Source organism: Thalia democratica, chromosome 6, assembly GCF_965202585.1.
Source record: "Thalia democratica chromosome 6, ktThaDemo2.hap1.1, whole genome shotgun sequence".
NCBI lineage: Eukaryota > Metazoa > Chordata > Thaliacea > Salpida > Salpidae > Thalia > Thalia democratica.
The window spans coordinates 63,956,212-63,970,289 of NC_139170.1; the positions used below are offsets into that span (position 1 = coordinate 63,956,212).

At 31.1% G+C, this 14,078-nt stretch overlaps 1 protein-coding gene across 1 annotated transcript in view; it reads left to right on the plus strand.

The window, feature by feature from the left end:
- Positions 1–14,078, plus strand: part of LOC145839308 (uncharacterized) — a 166,269-nt gene that overhangs the window by 108,462 nt on the left and 43,729 nt on the right. The gene's annotated exons all lie outside the window — the stretch shown is intronic.

Below are 14,078 nucleotides of genomic sequence, written 5' to 3' on the forward strand. Positions count from 1 at the left end.
ACAATCTATTTAAATTTCTTTAAAAGACTTTAAACAATAAACTAAAAATTAAATAAAACTTTTAGTAAAGAAGAAACTGTAAAAGAATAAATTATTAACTATAAACCTGGCTTATATATTAAAACAATTAAATACCAGTTAAAATGTTTACTTTTAATACAAAACAATACTTACAATACACAATAAGAATTCAATACAAGGTAGTTCCAGCTGCCAATAACAACCAACCGCTTACAAATACACTGACTGTCATTTTCTGATATTTAGTTGCATCAGAAATAGTTTGAAACACGTCAGATGATTCTCATTGGTTAGTGCAATGAAGCGTGTCAAACTCAAAATATTCTCTGAGCTCAACTTTGAATAATGAATAATGCACGTATTCATTACACTATCTTCTCTAGTCCTTTTTTTTTGAAGAGGATTATCACTCTATCCTCTGCTTGCCTCCTGCTAGAAGAATTCTAAGGTGATGTTCACCTAAATCTAATTGGTAAACAGCAAAAAAACAAAATAAAAGGAACAGTGTAAAGAACAAATAAATTCAAAATAGTCATGAACTAATTTAAAAATCAAACTTAAGTAGAATTAATAGGAGAGAGAAAAATTAAGTATTTGGTTTTCACATAATAAAAAAAATTTATATAATAACATAAATTTTATCAGAATAACTAACTCAGTAAAAAATCTTAGACAACATGGTAAAAAAAAATGGTACCAACATAATAGTATTTGCACAATAAATAGAATGAAATATCAATAAATTTACGGTTACAATTCCAAATATTATTTTTACTATAAATAGGTAAACAACTCTTAATCAAAATATTAAACTCAAATAAAAATCTTTGGCAATATAGTATCAATTGGTATTAGAATCAAAATTTTTTCACAAAAAAAAAAACATGTGTTTAGTCATACAGAATCATCACTCAACTGTCATGCCTAACTTAACCCAAGAATACAAAGAATTTTATAAATTGATTAAGGATATTTTAGAGATCATAAATCATCAGAGCTTGATGTTTCGGCGTAATTTATTGGAATTTTACGTTCCCTTAAATTGTAATTACCTGTGGCAGAAGATTCTATGTGTCTGGGCACGTAAGCTTTCACGTTTCTTATAGAGACTTTTAATAACCCCGAGTTTTTCTGAATTACCATGCTTTGTTCTGAGCAAGAATGAACTCTATACGGGCCGTGATAAAGTGAACTAAGTTTCCGCTTGTTTTGTCTTCTGAGCCATACCCATTCACACTCGAATATACCTGGTTCATAATAAGGCTTATTTTTATAACGTTTGAACTGTCTACCAGTTTTTGCCATTGTATTTAAAAAAGTTTCGGTATCTAATAAATTAGGTGTGGTAATGAGTGAATTTTCCTTAATTTCATTGAACATTACTCTACCCGAAAGGTTGAGTGATGCCCCTAGGGCATACTGAGATGGGGTGTACAGTGACCCTTCCACAAAGGTATTATTAATAGCTGCAGTTATTAGAGGCAAATGTAGCGCCCAATTTGTCTTATCGGACAAAGCACGAAGTGCTACATTTATAGTTTTATGTTGCCTCTCTATAAAACCATTTGTTTGGGGGCTGTACGGGCTAATTAAACGATGGTCTATGCCCAACTGTTCGAAGGCTTCAGTCAAAACAGTATTTACAAATTCTCGGCCATTATCGGAAACGACCACTTGTGGGACCCCAAACGGACCTACCCAGCATTGAAAAAAAGCATTCCTAACAGTCACAGCTTTTTTATCTGGAATTGGCATAGTCACAAGGAATCCTGTTGCTCGGTCTTTAGCTGTCAAAATAAATTTATTGTTGCAAGAAATCTCATTTAACGGACCCACAAGATCTATGTGAACAAACTGAAAACGTTCAGTATTGTCCGGAAAGAAACCAATTTTTGGCCGATTATACCTGGCAACCTTTGTTGCTTGACATACTACACAACTTTTGACCCAGTGTGTTATGTCTTTGATCATAGTGGGCCAGTAGTAGTCTTTTGCAATGGCCTCGATTGTTTTCTCTATGCCCAAGTGCAATCTATCATGAGCCATGTTGAATACTCTTAGGCGCAAGGCTTCGGGAAGAATCACTCGTTTATTGCCTTCCTCTATCACCACTGCTAATTTTTCTGGTTCTAGATATTCAATTCTTTTATCCATTTTACATACATTATCCATTAACCCTGATTCCTTAGCTTGTAATGTCGCAATTGCTTTCTTATTTATTTTTTTAGAACTAATTGCCTCTGTATCTGTGTTTTTTTCTTCCGAGCTAAAACAATCTGAGTTTATGAGTGGGTCTTCGTCAATAATACTGTAATCATCTGACTCACTGTCACTTTTATTCGACTCAGACGTGTACACATAATCTGAATCCTCTTTGCATACTTTCACATACATCGCCGTGCTTTGTGGTGGTCTACTCAAGCTATCGGCCACCACGTTTTTTATACCGTCAATATGTTTTACTGTTGGATTAAACTCTTTTATAGCACATATCCAACGTTGTTCCGCAGGAGATTGGTTAGCCACCTCATTTGTAATGGCCCTTTCTACTGATCTACTGTCAGTTCTAATTATTAAAGACCTCCCCAATACTCTACTTTGAAAGTGCTTAAGAGCCAAGTATACTCCACGAAGCTCCTTATAAAAAGTGTGACGTACCTGCTTGGATGGGGGAAGTTTTTTAGAAAAGAAGGCCAGAGGTTGCATTTCCCCATTTTTACCTTCTTGTTCTAACACTGCACCGACATGACTGTCCGATGCGTCAGTGAATAGAATCAGAGGTTTAGTGTGATCCTCGTAGCTTATTGTTGCTGATTTAACTAACATAGCTTTTGTGTCATGATAAGCTTTGGTTTGACTGTCTGTAAGTTTAATGATTTTCCTATTGCTCTTTTTAGGTCCCCCTGAAATTTCTGTAAGTGGTGCCATTACTTCAGATAAATTTGGAATCAATTTATGATAATAACTGACCATACCAATAAACCTTTTTAATTCTTTTCGTGTTGTTGGTAATGGTAGTTTTTTTATCGCTTCGACTTTAGATTCCATAACATCAACCCCGTCAACACCTACTGTATGACCTAAAAAGTCTACCTTAGTCTTTGCAAAAGAACATTTTGCTTTATTTAAAAATAAACCGTTTGTTGACAATGTTTCCAAAACCTGTTTTAAATGTGATATGTGACTGTCCGCGGAATCTGAAAACACAAGAATATCATCTAAATATACAAACGTGAAGGCCTTACATGAAAACAAGATACTATCCATAAACTTCTGGAAACGTGTTGGCGCATTCCGCAACCCAAAAGAAGTCACCTTAGGGACAAATACTCCGGAATTAGTTATAATAGCAGCATATTTTTGTGAGTTTGGATGGAGAGGCAAACTATAGTAAGCCTCTTTAAGATCTAATGTGCTGAAAAAAGAGGTACCTCCCGGAATTCTTTCCGAAAGCATATCTATGCGCGGTAGCGGGTATGAAAATGGACGTGTGTGGGCATTCAAAACTGTGTAATCGACACAAATACGCAAATCACCATCTTTTTTGGGAACTACCGTGATTGGTGATGCACACATGTTGGCATCTCCCTTTACAACCGCTCCTCTCGCAATTAGATCTGAATAGTTTTTATCTACTTTTTGTTGACAAGTAAAATTACATCTCCGCGCCTTAATCATTCGCGGTTTATAGTTGTCAACTATAATCTCTAGAAAGTGGTTGTGTTTTCTCGGAGCAGTGTAATCAGGAGTTTTTGTAAGCTCAGGGTAATTCATCAGAAGTGTTTCACATTTTGCCTCTAACGTGGTATTATTACTGTATTTAATATCTCCTGAATTTGTTGACAAAACTACTGGTGTAGGCAAGTTTGCAGCCTTGAACAATTTAGCTGTTTGGTTAGATTGTTGGTGCCACAACTTTAATGCAAATGGGCATATTGTTAATTTGTTGGCCATTAAGATGTCCATGCCTAATATTCCATAACTCTGGGATTCTTGTGTAACCCAGAAGTTGTGTTTAACAATATCTAAATTACCTATTTGAAGTTCAACACAAGCGCTTCCTATTGGGTGGATTTCATTGTTACCAATTCCTTTTATGGATTTACTGAATGGTTTAAAATAGTTGTTAATGCCATTTGTGAGATTCTTTGGCAATATTGAAATTTCGCACCCAGAGTCAACCAAAAAAAGTACATTAGTAACATTGTCCTTTACAAATAGTAGACTCTGTGGTAAGGTTTTAGGATCAATTGACGGGGTGTTTGTGATAGCAAATGACCAATTGGTGTTGAAGTTCTGACTTGCCTTAACAACATGACGCATCTCACCTTTAACATTTGGCTGACAGCTCTGTGATGGCTGATTAGACCGCCATGGTTTGTTAGTGGAACCTACAAAAGTAGGTTCAGTAGGCATAGTAAGAGGTTTTCTGTCCCCATCTTCATGTCCTCTTAATGTCTTGAAGATGGGAGCTCGTTTTTTGTTTGACGTTGTACTGTGATGCCAGCCATTCTGCAAGTATCGGGTGCATCACATTCATAAGTGTTATTACCATATTTTCTGTGATTTTTGCAAAGAAAGTTTGATGGCATAGTGTTGGCATTAATGTTTGTGTCATAATTTTCACGTTGGTTATAAACTTCTCCCGAATACCCCTGGGTACGTTTGTGATCATAATTTCTAAAATATTTTTGTCTTTGTGGAATATTATCTTGCCACCTTTGCTTAGTAGTGTAGCGTTTATTATACTTTAAAACATTAGGTTCATATGTAAAATTTTTGGCTTGTTCACAAACTTTCTGTTCTTCAATGTTGCATATTGATTCAGCCCGTCTTAAGAACTCATTATAACCAAGCCCAAAACATTCTTTAATTTTCTTTTTCAGATTATCTGGGGCATGTACATACATAAAATATTTAATTCTGTCTTCCTCAGCTGCTCTTGCCCATTGTTTGGCTGACAGAAACAAGTTTTGAAATTTTACTGGTCCCGACCATGATGGGCTCACACCTAAGATTCGAGGCAGCTTACTGCCTTTGCCTTCTAAAAATTTAAACAAATTGTAGTATGTTCGGTCCTCATCATAAGCTTCAACAAAGTCTATTATGTCAGCACGCGGCCAGATTCTTTGAAGAATTTCAAACTTTTCTGTATCATCAGTGATGCCATAAGTACTACACCTATCCTCAAAAAATCTTAACTCAATAACAGGGTCCCTTATGGCTTCAATCTGGGGAAAAAGTTTGCAGTTCTCTAAAGTCCTTTGTTTCAGACTGATGTTATGTGTGGCCCCTACAGTGTTGGAAGAAGTATATACAGGACTGCTGTCACTATAACTTATCTTACTTTGGAATTTGTTTTGACCTTCATCTAATCTATTATAAATAGAATTTAATTCCTTTTTTAAGATGGCCTTCTTTTCTAAAATTTTAGCTTGGGCTACTAGCTTTGTGAGTTTCTCTATCTCCAAGTTTTCCACTTCTAGTGCACTTTCATAATCTAAAGCCTGCTCCTGCCTATTGGTGCTTACCTTACTTTCATTTTCAATTCTGTAGGGCCCAATTTTATTACAAGTGGTTTGTATCTTATTTTTCTCAAACTCTGACTTATTTAACTGTTGGTCAAAGGGTTGGTAGTTTTCACTACTTAAAAGGACGCCATTGTGGGCTACCGATGTTGGTGGCCCAACATCTAAAGCCTCAGTTGGGTCAGGGTGACTTCCTGTGGGCAGATAGTCAACCTGACCTTTTTGTTCATACATCTCATTTATCTTATTATAGTTGGACATAATAACTATATACTACTTAATGCTACTTTAGGCTACTTTATATAAATCAGACAAGACAATTTTGAGTGATGACTCTTTATATAAAACAAAACAAGAAATAATAGCATATACAAAACTATAAATTACTATGACAAACTTTTTAGAAACTACAATCTATTTAAATTTCTTTAAAAGACTTTAAACAATAAACTAAAAATTAAATAAAACTTTTAGTAAAGAAGAAACTGTAAAAGAATAAATTATTAACTATAAACCTGGCTTATATATTAAAACAATTAAATACCAGTTAAAATGTTTACTTTTAATACAAAACAATACTTACAATACACAATAAGAATTCAATACAAGGTAGTTCCAGCTGCCAATAACAACCAACCGCTTACAAATACACTGACTGTCATTTTCTGATATTTAGTTGCATCAGAAATAGTTTGAAACACGTCAGATGATTCTCATTGGTTAGTGCAATGAAGCGTGTCAAACTCAAAATATTCTCTGAGCTCAACTTTGAATAATGAATAATGCACGTATTCATTACACAGTTCTTTTTCATTAGACGTTTATTTTTAAAAGCATCTTACTTTGAAATAATTCGTCAAAAAATTATTTTAAGAAAAGTATTTTTCCAACAAAAAACTTTCTACTTATTAACACAAATTTTTAAACTCAAAAGCTAGATAACAAAGTCTAAGATGCAACATTTTAAATTAGTTAGTTATCAGTTTAAAGTTGCATATGTTGTAATCATTTGTACTCAAGAACTAATTATAACTAATTATAAATATAATAAAAATAACTATTGAAGCAAAAATAAAACTTTAAAAATATTCAAGAAAAATTTAAATAAATCATAACGTGTTTAAACCAAAGAATATATTTACTTATAATGTATTTAGAATTGTTTATTGTATTGCTAACAGTACTTGAACAATTTGGCCAACACCAATTATTTAAATAGTCTTCCATAAGATTAAAGTATGTTTTACATGAAACATCGATTTATTTTAGTAATTTTTCTTATAATAAAGTTGAACAAGCACTCATTTTGTTGAACATTTTATTTATTTCGTTATATTTATTATATTTCAATTATCTATGTTTTTTCAGAATGTGTTCGAGGTACCAATAAAGTTTGTACCAATCTTGCACTCATTTTGTTAAACATTTTATTTTTTTCGTTATATTTATTATAATTTAATCAATAATTTATTATCAGAATGTGTTCGAGGTACCAATAAAGTTTGTACGCCGTTCATGATGGGCGGTATTCTACACAATGATTGTAAATATTCGAATTTTATGAAATCTGGTTATTGTGTGTCCGACAGAAAAGTGTTTCCGTGTGGTGTATGTGAAGACGAAGCGACCCCTACCGGTTAGTTTTATTTTGGTTGTAGTAAAATTTGTAGAAGGTTTTTTAAATCAGGTAATTTTTCACCGAACAACGACATTTTCAAGCCACATAAATCGAATATATAAAGTTTTGTGCTTATTTACTTGAGTGATTTATGAAAATCAAATTCAACAACAAACACTTATTACCTTTCAGCTGTGATATATAACTTTTTAAACTTTGTTAGATTGTTGAGGAAAGACTTTTAAAATTAGTTAAATAATTCGAGATTTACAAATGTAATGTTTTACTAACTTTAAGTTGATAAAATAAACTATGTTGAAAACATTAAAATACTTGGTTAGATTTTATTAACAATTATTTACAGAATCCACAACTCAAATTGCTAATGAAGAAACTACATTAACAAACATTGATTATGAAGAGGCTACAGATTACCTAAATGTACCACCAGAAGAAACTACAGTTTCTAATAATTATTTACAAGAAACAACAACAACTGTTCCTAAAGCAAAAAGTAAGTTCTATGTTAGGACAGTCAAATTTTAGTTCATCATAAAAGGAATAAGACATGATTTTCTTTTAAATAAATTGATCATTTTCAGTTTTCAAACAAGAAAAAGGTTTCTATAAAAAAACCCTTCAGCAAATAATAAAAACATTTGAGTAAACATTTAAGTTTATATGAAAATATTTTTATCAAACAGAAGAATGCGTATATGGAACTGATGAGAAATGCACACCATTTACCTACAAAGGTGTGAATTATGATAGGTGTGAATATGACTGGAGAATTGGTCACTGGTGTGTCGGAAAACACCAATCTGGTAAAGAAATATCACAGTGTGGTGAATGTACTGGTCAACATGAAATTACAAGAAATCTTACAAAAAGTTTGTTCATTTTATTAGTTTTGTTTATTAGATTTTTATATTTTAATAATATAAACAAATTACTGCAAATTATTATACTATCTATTTGTACATTTATCTAAACTTTTTAATTTTTATTAACAGTTTATATACTAAAAATATCAGCAGTTTTTAGAATAAAGATAATTTAAATAATACTTATTTTTCTAATCATTTAGTTAAAATATCTAACTTAATACAATCAGATCAGCAAGAAAGTTCTGGTAATGAATCTAATGATGATGAAGATTCAAATAAAGGATCTTCGGGAGATTTTGTTAATGAAAAAGAAAACAGTTTGGATGACTCAACAAGAAAAGTAGTAGTAAAAAGTTAGTTTTTTTCTTGTTTAAAATAGTCTAGTATGGTGCTTGTTGTTTAATTTAAATAAATCAGATTTTTTATAGTTTTTACAGTGGAAATACATTGAAAATTATTTAAAAAGTTTTATTTTTGTAATACAGGAGTTTTAAAACTTCTAAAATAATACTTAAGAGTAATGTTTTATTATAAATTGACTAGATGCACATGTTATAACTGTTAGTGAAAGATATATTTAGTTCCATCAATACGAAAATACTAATACGAAATAGGCTAGCTAGAAATTTTTGTTCAAAAATAATACTTTAAAATTTACTCTTTATTCATAAGAACATGCCAGTTTGTTGTATAACTGTTTTCATAAACTAATTATTCTTAACAGAATGTGTTGAAGGAACCAATATAGTTTGCACACCATTTACTTATAATGGTGTTAAATATAATGATTGTTACTCTGGTTATCGGTCCAATATGTGCAAAATAGATGGTTCGAACACTTTTCAAGATTGTGGCGAATGTATTGGTGAAATTCAAGCCAATTCAATAATTAAACCAACAATCGATCCTAGAGGTACAAATAAAGAAGATCAATCTCCAAGACCTAATGTAAAGGATTTAGTAAAAGAAGCAGACGAAAGAACTCCGTTGCAGATCTTAGATGAGTTAAAACAAAGTGGGTTTCGAATATCTAAAATGCTTGATTTAAAATACTTTTTTTATAACGTTTTTCAAGTATTTATTAATTTATACTTGGTTATTGTTTTAATAAAATTAAATTTTTCAACAGAATTTGAATGTGGCAATCATGAAGAATTCGATAGGTTGATTCAATCTCTTCAAAATAAATTCAGTTAGTTTTATTTGTAGTAGTTTACTTTTGCTCTTTTATAAAGTTATAAAAGTAATATACTAACAATTCGCATAGTTGCTATGTTTTGAAATTATTTACTGGTTATATACTAAAAAAAACTACAGCACAAAAAGCAACTACAAATGCACCAATAGAAGCAACTTCTTATGAGAATCTGCCTTATGTTTATGAAAATGAAGCTACAACTTCTTATAAGGATCATCCTGGTATTTATGAAATTGAAGCAATAACTTCTTATGAGGATCTGCCTTATGTTTATGAAAATGAACCTACAAATTCTTATAAGGATCTTCCTTATGTTTATAAAAATAAAGCTACAACTGCAGATGTTGACGAAACTTCTCTGTTTACTGAGGAACCTCCACAAAATTTAATACAACCTTTAGTAGATGCAACAAGGAGTGTTGATAAAAATCCGATGATAGAAAGCAAACCAGTTGAAAGTAAGCTGCTTTGATGTTTAAACAAAATATATGTAAAGTTAATATAAACTTGGTAAAATATTTGTCACATTTATGTTATATATTTTTTTAAATAATAATTAGTTTTTAAAAAGAAATAATAAAAAAAATGTTGTACATTTCATAAGGTTAGTAAATACTTGATATTATGTCATATAAAAAAATCGGTTTTGAGCATGTAATTATATTATTTATATAGCAAATTAGATATTTGTTATTTTGTAAACAGTTTGTATAGAAGGAACAAACGTAGCTTGCGTACCAGCTGAATCTGATGATTACGAACAATATAAATGTGTTTGTTATTTTGGTGGATTGAGTTGCAGGGACTTGAGAATTGGTTTTGAAACTTATGGTAAACACGTCAGCTCTGGCGAATGTGTTAATGGTGTTGAGGATGAAACAAATGGTTTGTAAATTATTTAATTTATTTGTCTCTTACAGTTGCTTGTAAGTGCTACCTGCTTCAAATTGTGGGTTATTTAGATACTTATTGTATAAAAATAAAATATACTCCCATCAACAAAACATTTAAAATTCATTGATTGTAAATATTTGTTAAATATGTTATTGTTTTTTTATAATTTTTTCAATAATTTGCAGCATCAGGATATACAGATGAGCTGTCAGGAGATTTTTACGATGGCACCGATGTTTACAAAGGTTATCTAGATGGAGATTATTCAGATGAAGATGTAGAAGGTTATTTTGATGAAGATACGGGAGATTACAAATATTACACTGATGATGATGATGACAGTGAATATTATGACGAAAATAATGATGGAACGATATATCCTGATTTTTTTTTTGATGAAGGTCCTGATGATTATGAATATGAGGATGATGATGATGAATATCTAGCTGCTACAGATGGTGATTATACAGAAGTTACAGAAGGAGCTTCTACAGATGATGATACAAGCGTTACAGATCAAGCTTCTGAAAATCTAATTGATGATGATAAAACAAATACTGGATCAGGAGATTTCAATCAAGATCAATCTTCCTTTAGAGGTATAGATTCAATTGTTAACGTTTTAAAACTAAATGGTGAGCAGAAATATAATTCATATTACATTTAGTTTTATATGAGACTATTAGCTTTAAATTTTTTATTGATATACTAGCTACCATGTATATTTCTACTAAATTAAATTTTTTTTCAGTATTTATTTAACAATTGTTTATTATTTTGATAATAAGCAACTTTTTATTGAATCAATTTATACTATTTTACCAAGTTAAATTTCAGACAAAACATCAACGAAAGAATCAATGAATTTCAACCAACTTTACGAAGAACACCATATGTTGAAGAAACTTAATAAATACGTTCAAGTGACAGGGAAAGAAGATCCACGACCAAAAGCTACAAGTAAGATTATGAAAGTTTAGTTAAATAGATTGATTAAATAAAAATAATTCGAAAATTTTTTTTATCATATTAGTTTGTTTGTTATGTAAAAACAAGTTTGTTTTGTACAAAAGGCAACCAGTGTAACAAATAAATTTTTTAAAACCTATAAGTATGCTCAACATATTATTTTTTTGTCTAAAGGGCCTATCACATAAACCTTCTAAAAAGAAGGTCGTTTAATTTTATTTATTTTATTTGATAATTTTAAACTTGTTTTAGTCTAATATATTTTGGAAATGTTATAATTTTCATACTTATACTTGTTATTTGCCTGAAACGCTATACAGTTGTTTTTAGTAACTTTGTAAAACAAACTGTTTCAAACTGTTACAGCAAAACAGTGGTACACTTGATATAATTTCCAAATAATACATAAATTTGTCGAAAGGGGTTATCACAAAAAACTTACAAAATTTTTATTGTAAGTTTTATTTAAATATATAAACAGTAGTACACTTAATATATTCTAAATAACACATAAATTTGTCTAAAGGGATTACCACAATAAACTTACAAATTTTTTATTGTAAGTTTTATTTAAATAGTTAAACAGTAGTACAGTTTATATACTTTCTAAATAACACAGAATGCGTGCTAGGAACCAGCGTGGTCTGCACACCATTTGTGTACCAAAACTACGTGTCAAACGACTGTTTTAATGGTAAATGCATCGCAATGAATGGTTCGAGAATTGGTGACATCAACACTGGTGAACTGGTCAATTGTGGCGAGTGTGAACCAATAGAAACACCATTTGAAGATGCAACTGAATCGGCAATTCAGTCTGAAGAAGTTGAAGGTGATTATTTTGATGAAGATTCTGATCAAGGCGCGAGATCTGATCTTGAAGGTTCCACAGACGACACTGAAGTAGTTATGGGTTCCTCAAAGAATACCAGCCTCGTTAAACCTAGTTTGTTTTAGTTTCTTTGTTTTAAATTAGTTGACTAAAATTCTTTAAGTCTTAATACATAAAGTATTAATAATGAAGTATAGAGCTAGATAAAATAAATTTCAGAGTGCGTTCGTGGAACCAATAAAGTCTGCACACCATTTACTTATAATGGTGTTGTTTACGACGATTGCTATTCTGGTCGGTATGTTAGTTGGTGTCTTATTGATGGTCAAACCGGGAGAGAAAGTAGTTATTCAAGTTGCGGCGAATGTAAAGAACCAATAACAGAAACACCAATTACCACTACAACTGAATCAGTGAAAAGTAGTTCGTTTTTTTTTAATTGTAAATCATCTACAGTAAGAATGTTTCATTTCAGTTTAAATTTAGTTGGTTTTGATTTATATCAAAAATTGTTTAAGAATAGTGCTAAAGGATTTTGTTTTAGGTAGTGAGCTAATTCAATGAACCATAAATAGATATATATTTAAGATTTTATAAATTCTGGTCGATAGTGCTCGACAATACATAGATATATATAGCTCGAATTTTCCTAATAACTATATATATTTCTATATATATAAGTATATCAATCGGCAAAACAGATATTTAAGCAACTAGAGTACACTACTTTTTTAATATTTAACAATGTTTTTAATAAAGTTACTGTTTTTGAACTAGTAGTTTACCCAAAAAGTTGCCTAAAATATTGCATGTTACCAATTAAGTCGTTTTAAGACCAGTAAATCAAGACTTTTAATTAAAATTTGAAACCGTTAAATTTTATTAGCAGTGAAGAGCCAAGAGAAAAGTATTGCAAGCCGAATTGAGATATACAGAAAAAATCTCCCCAGCCGGTATTCTCTTCCAAAAAATATTGGTCTTTTGAGAAGTAAGTTTATTTGTTCCTATCGATTTTTAAAGAAAAAACAACCGTTTTAAAATCTTCAGAGACTCAGTATTTTACATTTACACTTATAAAACTATAATTTTACTGTAATGCATCTAGTAGTGAATAGTTACGGTTTTCAAATTTATTTTGCATGATAATATAATAATATTAATTTATCTGTTTACTGTGTAAAACAGCTTGACAGTATTTAGAAATTTGAAACAATATTTTTAACAGAATGTCGCGGAGTTAAATGGTGTAGGGATCAAAATCGTCCTGGAAATTTAGTCCTATGTTGTAGAACTGATAAATCAACAAAATATATTCCTAAAACTACAACAGTTGAACCTGAAGTAGAAACGTCATCAGGAAATTATTCAGATGATACCGAAGTTGAAATGTCATCAGGAAATGATTCAGATGACACTGAAGTTGAAATGTCATCAGGGAATGATTCAGATGATACTGAAGTAGAAAAGTCATCAGGGAATGAATCAGATGACATTGAAGTACAAGTGTCATCAGCGGATTATTCAGACAATAGTGAAGTGGAAATGTCATCAGGAATTGATTTAGATGATACTGAAGTTGAAATGTCATCAGGGAATAATTCAGATGAAATTGAAGTTGAAAGGTCATCAGGGAGTGATTCAGATGACACTGAAGTTGAAATGTCATCAGGTAATAATTCAGACGAAACTGAAGTAGAAATGTCATCAGGAAATAATTCAGATGACACTGAAGTTGAAACGTTATCAGGAAATGGTTCTGATGATACCATAGTTGAAATGTCATCAGGCAATGGTTCAGATGACACTGAAGTAGAAATGTCATCAGGGAATGATATAGATGACACTGAAAGAGACGTTGATTTCGATATTCCATTAGATCAAAGAACAAAACTTTCTGGTAAAGATGCAACAACAACTAGCACTACGAAAGTTGGCCAAACTCAAGAGTCTTTCGAAACTCTTTCAAATAACCAATTTGATCTTCCACTGGTTCAAAGAACAAAATTTTCCGATCAAAAAATGTCATTAACCAAACAGAAACCAGGCACTGATTTTGTTTCACCAGTTGATCAAAAAACAGCAGTTTCTGATTTAGAAGACACAACAATTAGTCCAACTGTAGATTCAAAAG